This window comes from Parambassis ranga, chromosome 4 (genome assembly GCF_900634625.1).
Source record: "Parambassis ranga chromosome 4, fParRan2.1, whole genome shotgun sequence".
In the NCBI taxonomy this organism is placed as follows: Eukaryota; Metazoa; Chordata; class Actinopteri; family Ambassidae; genus Parambassis; species Parambassis ranga.
In genome coordinates this window covers 2,393,099-2,401,643 of record NC_041025.1, presented here as the reverse complement: position 1 = coordinate 2,401,643, position 8,545 = coordinate 2,393,099, and positions in this window count along the sequence as shown.

The following is an 8,545-nucleotide window of genomic DNA, read 5'->3' as shown; positions in this document are numbered from 1 at the left end:
AGCTTTAGCTTATCTTCACTAGGGGTTCTTTCATCTGCTGCCTCTGACTAGAGACTGTGTTTACTTTTAATAAATCACATGCAAATTACAGCAGGCTGCTGCAAAGTGACCCTTTATTGCTACACACACCAGATAGATCTGTGATGACTCAACCTAGTGTTTTTGTGTGCCCACGTTGTGTTTCAGGTTTTATTGTGAAAGGCATATATATATATATATATATATATATATCTGTCTCAAACCACAACATCTCATATATCTCATATATATATATATATATATATATATATATATATATATATATATATATGGAGAGGCTTATTTACACTGAAAACTGACTGTGGTCGATTATTTCCTGTTTTATTTTGGCTTCCACTTCCTGGGCCAGTTCCCGCAGTTGTTGGACTGTTAATCCGTGCATCGACTTTGGACAGCCTTGAAACTCTCGAGCTTGCTGTGTCCCTATCCTGCACCAGGGATCCATTCCCTATAAGAGAACCACCGTACATCTATTGAGGCCAATCACACTATACAGAGCTCCATTTCCTGACACTAAAGGCTTAATATTTCAAAATAGTGATATTTTCAAAAATTGTTTCTCTGTTGCGTTAATGTCAAAGAAGTAAAAATCATGCCTCAGATCTTTGCTAACTAACCATATAGCCATAGACCTTATGTAACACCACTTTGTACATCAGCGTTGTCTAGTGAGTCAGTGTATTGTCTTGCCAACCCCACAAACTAATGGATAGCATGGTTCCAACTTCACACATCGTACAAGATTGATGCCAAAATATCTCACTGATGGGTGCTGTCATGTTGGCACAATAGTCTGCGCAATAGAGAGGTGGAGTTACATTGCTGTTCTGCAGTCAGTTGAGATTAGCATTAAACAGCAGCTCCGCAAAATAAAAAAAATCTTGTTTACATACTGTAAATTGTTGTGTTTGTCATGTATGCTAGGCACAATATGAGGCCCAATAAAGTGTTTCAAATTGTGTACATGAATATGTACGACTCTCTCTCTCTCTTTGAAGTTGTGCATATGGCTCATTCTGGTCACAATTATTAGTGTTCATGTTTATGCTCAAGCCCTTTGCCTTCGTTATAACAGTCAATGTAGCCCTTGCAAAAAAAAACAACAAAAATGGTCTAGAACTGTAATTAATGGCCACAATTGCCAAAGTACTTCAACTTGAAATTGGACTTGTTGCTACCCATTATACAACACACACTTTGATATGAACAAAGGCTGAACTCTTGAAATGTTCTTTCTTCCGGATGTCATTTTTCACTTTGTTAAATGTCATGGTATTTTGCAACCAGGACAACATGTGGCTGCAATTTAGAGAGCTGAATATGTAACAGTTTTAGTCTGGATGTCGTCCAACAGCTAAACTCTTCTTTGTCCCTTTATCTTCTCCAGGCTTTGTCTTGTCATTGATGTTTCCCTTCATTCCCCTAAGGGGTCCTTGTATCACAGCTCTGAAGATATTTTCCCTTTCCACCCCCAGGCAAAGAATCAGCTTTAGGAATCACAGGCCTCAGCACTTGCTTGGAATATTGCAGTGTTTTTTGCAGGAAATATCCACGCCTGATGACAAATGGTCCCACAAAAGAGTGATATTCCTTCTTCCGCAGTCTCCTCTTTAAACCAAACAGAAGCTTTCTTTCAGGCCATCTCAGTTCTACTATGCAGATCATCCCTGCAGGCCTTTCCTTTGTTTCCTGGCTGTTGGTTTTGCCTAAATCAGTCACTGAGTCATTTGCATAATGCCATTGTTTCAAATGAAAAATGCCACTCTGAGGCAAATTTCTGCTTCACTCTGCTCATCCAGTGGAGTGTCATCATCTTCTTCTTCTTCTGTGGTTGTTTCACCTACTCATTAACCCTTCAGAGGTGCTAGGCTAATGAACGCACACCATCCACTTCAACTTCCGCCTGCCCACTCTAATGCACTTAATAAATGTGCCACTTCACTCATTACACTGAGTGTAACCAAACCCATTCTCTTATGATACATTACAGGACAAATATATAGCTGTATAATAGGTCTATTGTTATAAGAGAAAATTAATAGTTATCGTGGTTACAACTCCCACCCCTTCTACAATATGATTTATTGGTTTACATTGCATTACGGTCTCTGGTAGAGAAGATTGAAGCAAGGCGTCTGGACTTGTAGAGTTTTCTAGAAGACGTTTCGCTGCTCATCCAAGCAGCTTCATCAGTTCTAACTGTTTGTCCTCCTCAATATGTACTGTGCAGTCCAAGAAGGACCCTGCAGCACAGAGCACAAACTGTACCCACCAGCTCAGAGGGGAAGAAGAAGGAGCAACACCACATCAGGAAGGCCCTGCAAACCTGTGGCTACCCGAAGTGGGCACTCATCAAAGCCACAAAAACAAGACCCCCCAACAACAAGAAGAAGGACAACACCAGGCGGAGAAAGAACATCTCCATTCCATATGTGTCAGGAGTATCAGAGAAACTCCGCAGGATCTTCAACAACCATGACATCCCGGTCCATTTCAAACCTATGACAACACTGAGACAGAGACTGGTTCACCCGAAGGATAAGATTCCCAGGGAGAAACACAGCAATGTGATATATGCAGTCCAGTGCAGTGAGGAATGCTCTGATCTGTACATTGGAGAAACTAAACAACCACTCCACAAAAGAATGGCTCAGCACAGGAGAGCCACCTCCTCAGGACAAGACTCAGCTGTTCACCTCCACCTCAAAGACAAAGGACACTCCTTTGAGGACAACAACGTTCACATTTTAGACAGGGAGGAAAGGTGGTATGAAAGAGGAGTCAAGGAAGCCATCTATGTTAAGCTGGAAAAACCTTCCCTTAACAGAGGTGGTGGCCTCAGACATCATCTTTCTACCACATACAATGCAGTGATTCCATCCATTCCCAGGAAGTTTGCACATACTCACAGTAAGAACAAAGGGCTGTCAACCAGTCCCCCTCCGGCAGTTTCATAGTCGTTAGCCAGTCGTTAGACACACCTGGCCCAGTCAGCCAGAACATCACAGGTAAGTATGGAAACATTAGTGCTATTGTTTTTTAAGTTTTTTTAAGTTTTACCCAGACCCACCCACATAGGTCTGTAACCACATATAAACCATGTTTCCCCACCAAACAGTTAGAACTGATGAAGCTGCTTGGATGAGCAGCGAAACGTCTTCTAGAAAACTCTACAAGTCCAGACGCCTTGCTTCAATCTTCTCTACGTATGATGACCTGGATGACTGAGAATCTTATTCATATTACGGTCTCTGTTTATATCTGTTTATGTATTTGACATACATAAACACACGTACACAATCGGACCTTGAACATTCATTACTTAGTGACAATATTCTTACACATGACCATAGACTGCACATAACTCTGGACAAACTGTCCAAACCTCTAGGTTTCTTAGTCGCAGAAGCAGGAAGTTGTGATGCAAGAATCAACCTGTCATCCAAAGTCAAGTTAGAGGAAATGCAGTGGGTACAGAAAGTATTCAGACACCCTTAACCCTTTCCACCCCAAGCCTATTTTTAAGGACTCAGCTTGAAAATGCCCAAAATGAATAAAGTGTATCTCAGCAACCACAAGCTGTATTTGAATACTTTTGGTGTCACAATAAAGGGAACACCTGGGAGATTTGCTCAGATGTGTAAGTATTAGTTTGTATGCCTCTGGCTCTGTGTAAATTTAGATGGCACAAAGCAAAAATGAACACTTTTTTCTTGTCTGTTGGAAATTCACACTTTTACAATGAATATGTCCTTGAAATTATGCAGTTGAAGCACTTAAATTATATCAAGCTGTAGCTAATTGAAGCTTCATATTATTCTAATTAAGGGAAACAAAATTACAGAGGGTTTAGTCCAGCCTATGTAGACAAAATTTTCAAGATGGCCACCCTGTGCCATATTGAACATTTTTAAAGGACTTGGAATTTAACAAACTATATATTTCACATACTATTGGTTTTCATCACTTTAATTTACATCACTTGTTACTTGTACCTGTATGTATACATACAATATTATACATAATAGATTATAGATTGCCCAGATATTGCAGCTAATACCTCGACAAATAGGCAGGCTTATAACTTCGCAATATTGACAGAAAAACACAGGATTGTGGAGGTTGACATATTTGCAGATTTATGAAAAAAGAAAAAGTGAAATATGACATGGTCCTCAGTATTCAGAGCCTTTGCTGTGACTCTCATATATTGAACTCAGGTGCGTCCATTTCTTCTGATCATCCTTGATGGTTCTACACCTTCATTTGAGTCCAGCTGTGTTTGATGATACTGATTGGACTTGATTAGGAAAGACACACAATAATGGGGTGCTGTGTGTGCATTAATGAGGAAACAAATGAACTTAAATAATTTTAGCAAATGGCTGCAATATAGCAAAGAGTGAAAAATCGAAGGGGGTCTAAATACTTTACGTACGCACTGTAAAGTACATACATGCCACAGTTTCTTCAATAAATTAGTTCAAATTCACGCAGACCAAAGGACATCAAGCAAAAGAGGTTTAGCATCTGCATCAGGTATAGTGACAAGAACTAAAATAAAATGCACTGCAAGGGTACAATTTTAGGCAATGGAACCTGCTACACTAACTCATAAACAGAATGAAATATTAGGCACATAACTGTGAACTGTGTAACTGTGAAAAAAAATGTATATTTGTATTGTACTCTGGGACTACTGCAGATAAAAGGGAAGAGGGTGATCAGTCAACACAGATCACCTGCAGCAATCAACCCCTATCTCACATGGCTTGTTTGATTAACCACACCTACTCTCTCTCCCTCCTGCCACAGAGCTTCAACCAAGCCACTCTTCCATAGTCTCCTACAATGAGCTTTTGCAGATGTCATCACAAGGGTAATTCAAACAGAAAAAAAAATATCATCATTATTGTCAGTATTGACATAAAATGTAAAAATAAAATCCTGATTACTGACAGGTCTTCACATAAAAACAATGCAGTGTTTGCCAACTTGTTGGTCATTCTTATTCATTCATATGAAAAGCAACTTTTATATAAAAAATTACAAAAAAATGCAGCAATCCATTCTTGAATGAGCTACATTGTGTTGTTATGTGACGTTCACTGTCACAAATGTTGCTCCCTGAGTATCAGACCAATCAACACTGCTGTCAGTCATCGGCATGATAGATTTAGCCTTTAACCAACCCCAGTGCTTTGCTTCAATGACTGATGAAAACAGCAGGTCTACACTATGTGACGCTATGCTTTTAAACCAAATGATTATGTGGAACTTAGCATTCGATTTCATAGTGTGATTAAAATTTGGCTGGAGAAGTGCCCTTAACATGTTTAATCATGTATCAGAGGTGGCTTTGCAGTTTTGTTGAATAATGTTAGCGTACCATCTGTGCTTCTGTTAGATGATAATTGAGGGCCATTATTGTGTAAATTAAAGACTTCAGGCTGCCAACTGGGGTTTCTGCAATATTGAACAACAGAGGTCTTAAAAGTTTAACCTCCATCTACTTAATAGAGTCTGGTGGTTCTGACTTAGATCTGACTGAGCTATTTGTTACTGGTTTTCCTCATCTCAGATGAGGTAAGAACTGAAAGGGTGTTGATGAAAACGCTCATCGAGGCGGGAGTGATTGTCATCCGGTAATTGGTTTATTTTCAGTATAAAATAATTGATCAAAGAAACTAGAAAACAATGAATAGCTAGGCTAGGCCTCTGGCTATGAGCCAGCGAGTTTATACTACAGCTGACAAGTGTAAATCATGCAAATCATAATAATCACACAAAACCAATGCCAACAGACTAGCAACTAAGGAAATATGTCAAATCACCCCCTGCAAGATGGTGTGTCGTACTACCCTCTTACTATTAAAAAACTTACAAAAAAATTGTGGAATTGAAACCTTTCATCTGGTAGCAACATAGAGTGGAGCACTAACCATGTGCTCCTGTTTAACTATGCTAACACTTATAGCCACAGGCCTATGACACACAGTATAATGGTGTAAATAACAGTAGCATCAAACACAGCAGTGTGCAAATCTATCTTACTGTCATACGGCCTTTATACACAGAGTATAAAGGCCAATAAATACACAAGGCAGGGGTAATAAGACACAGGTGAAATAACTTTGGGTGGGGAGAGCAATCACAAAGGACGGAAAAGAATAGGAAAGTAAAAAACACAGGGGTACATCAGGAAGACAAGACAATAAAACAGGAAGCAGAACCAAAACCTGTTTAATAACTAAGACGTACCTTAGATGTCCATTTAACATCCACGTCAATGGCAGGACCCAAGGTTTCCATCTACATCCCACTTCCTTATTCCCATAGTGCATCCTGGTGTTACCTAGGTAAGCAATACAGACTCACGTGGACCTTCATGTGATCCCAAAATAAAACACGGTTCTTTAGACGAAGACACATTGCTTCATAGACAACCTGACCACCTGCCATACACACCAAACTGATGCAATGTGTTTTCTGACACCTTTCCATCAAAACAGAGAGTAATTTCTTTTCTTTTAGCAGTTTTGGAGATATACAGTAGCTCATCTGTCACTCACTCATTCCTTCCATTTGATTGGTACTGACCACTGCAGACCAGCAACACCTCACAGAGGTGCAGTTTGGTGATGTCACGTCAAATCCTTCTGCAGCCCATGTTCCCTGCTCCTAACATCAACTTTGGAGAAAAATACGTTCGCTTGCTGCCTTACATATCCTACCCGCTGACCGTTTCCATGGAAACCAAATAATCGGTGGTATTTGAGTGGTGTGTATAGTGACAGTAGTGCAGTGAATCAATAATACAACTAATATCTTACCATTCTATTCATCAGAAACAGAAAAAACACAAAGCATGAAAAATGAACTATATAATAAATTAATGACTAAATAAATAAATAACTTAAAAAACAACTATATTCCTCTTCAGATTATGTGGTACCATCCCCAATATTAATGCCACAATAAGCCCGCCTTCCATACAGTAGAATATTTTTACCTCTTTTCTTTCTGTCCTCGCTGCAACGAGTGCTCTATTTCTATCTTTGACTAACAGAATCTCTGTCAACTGTAAATAAAAATGCAAATGTAAGTTATTTTTTTCTAAAGATCTCTGCGTGGCAGGTAGTATGACTGTGTATTCCTGCCTTGCTGTTGACTGCAAACACATCAAACAAACTTTACCAATAAGGCAAGGCAGACGAAATGTAGCCTGAGAGGCAAAATTCAGCCTGCAGCTCCATTGGCTTCTGCTTGTTAATGAGGATTATTGCTTTGATTTAGAGGTGACTGAGGGAGACATTTGGTGATGTGAACAACATTTTTATCAGCTCAGATCTCAAAGTGTGGTGACTGGAATAGTGCTAGGTGGGCTGCAGGGAACAGATAATAAAGCATTAAAACAATAAGGAAAAAAATGTTGGGCTAGTTGGATAGAAAGTGACAAACATCAGGAGTGATAAGTCTGAATTTTAGAGGTGCATGTGTAAAGTGTTGCTGCCAGCTGTGCCTGTGACACCCTGCTATATGAAGAAAAAGCTGCAGGAAATTGAAGCTGCCAACAAATATGAAGTCTCAACAGTTTGATGTGTGTATCTGCAGCAACGCCTGTCGTGAATGTAGCAGGGTGGATGGTGAGCCGACTGGGCAGCAGAGGAGCAGGGGCCTCTGTCTTCTAAGTGTGCTGTGGTTGGAAAGAAACGTTTTTCTTAAATGTTTCCACCATTAGGACTGTTGTTACTGTACATCAGAGAAGAACAGAAAAAAAAACTTATATGATAGGTGTCGGGGATGGTGGCAGTTTAAGGTCAAAGTTCTTCATTAATTGTATGCCGTAAAACATGGTGGGCTGCCACTTTAAAGTACGGTTGTGAAATATCACCACCAGGAGCAATCTGTATTCCACACAAGTGCATTCATGGTCAGGGATGCTGTATGTCAGTCAGAGTTGGGGCTACTGAGAAGAATATAGTAACATGCTATGAAATGCTAAGCAACATTCAGGATTTCTGAATTAAGTGTTACTGGCCAAATATTTGACACCAGATTTAAACAGGAGCTAATTTTCTTAAATAGCACTTTGAGCTATATGTCCTTTCAATAGCCTTGCACTAAAAGGGAATCAATCACTATTGTCCTGTTAAAATTTCCAACTTTACAGTAAAAATAAACCCATTTACAGCTTGGTACAAAAACAGTTTAGGTCACTATTAATACCTTTATTTTTTAGGACAACTCTATTGGGTTTTATTTTTATATATAACTCAATTGAGAGCAAACGTCCTGCCTGTCGGTCTCAGCTCTTCTCGGGCTCCATCTTTTTATCTGTAAGTGGATTAACAGAGTTTTGGTTGACTCAGGTGCTGCTAGCATGGCGACAGTTGGGGCCTCCTAAACAGACCAAAAACAGCTCTTTTGAAACCTATGGGTGACATCACAGATGCTTGTGGATAGTAACATACAGCCTAAAGATGATACACAATACTGTAAGTAT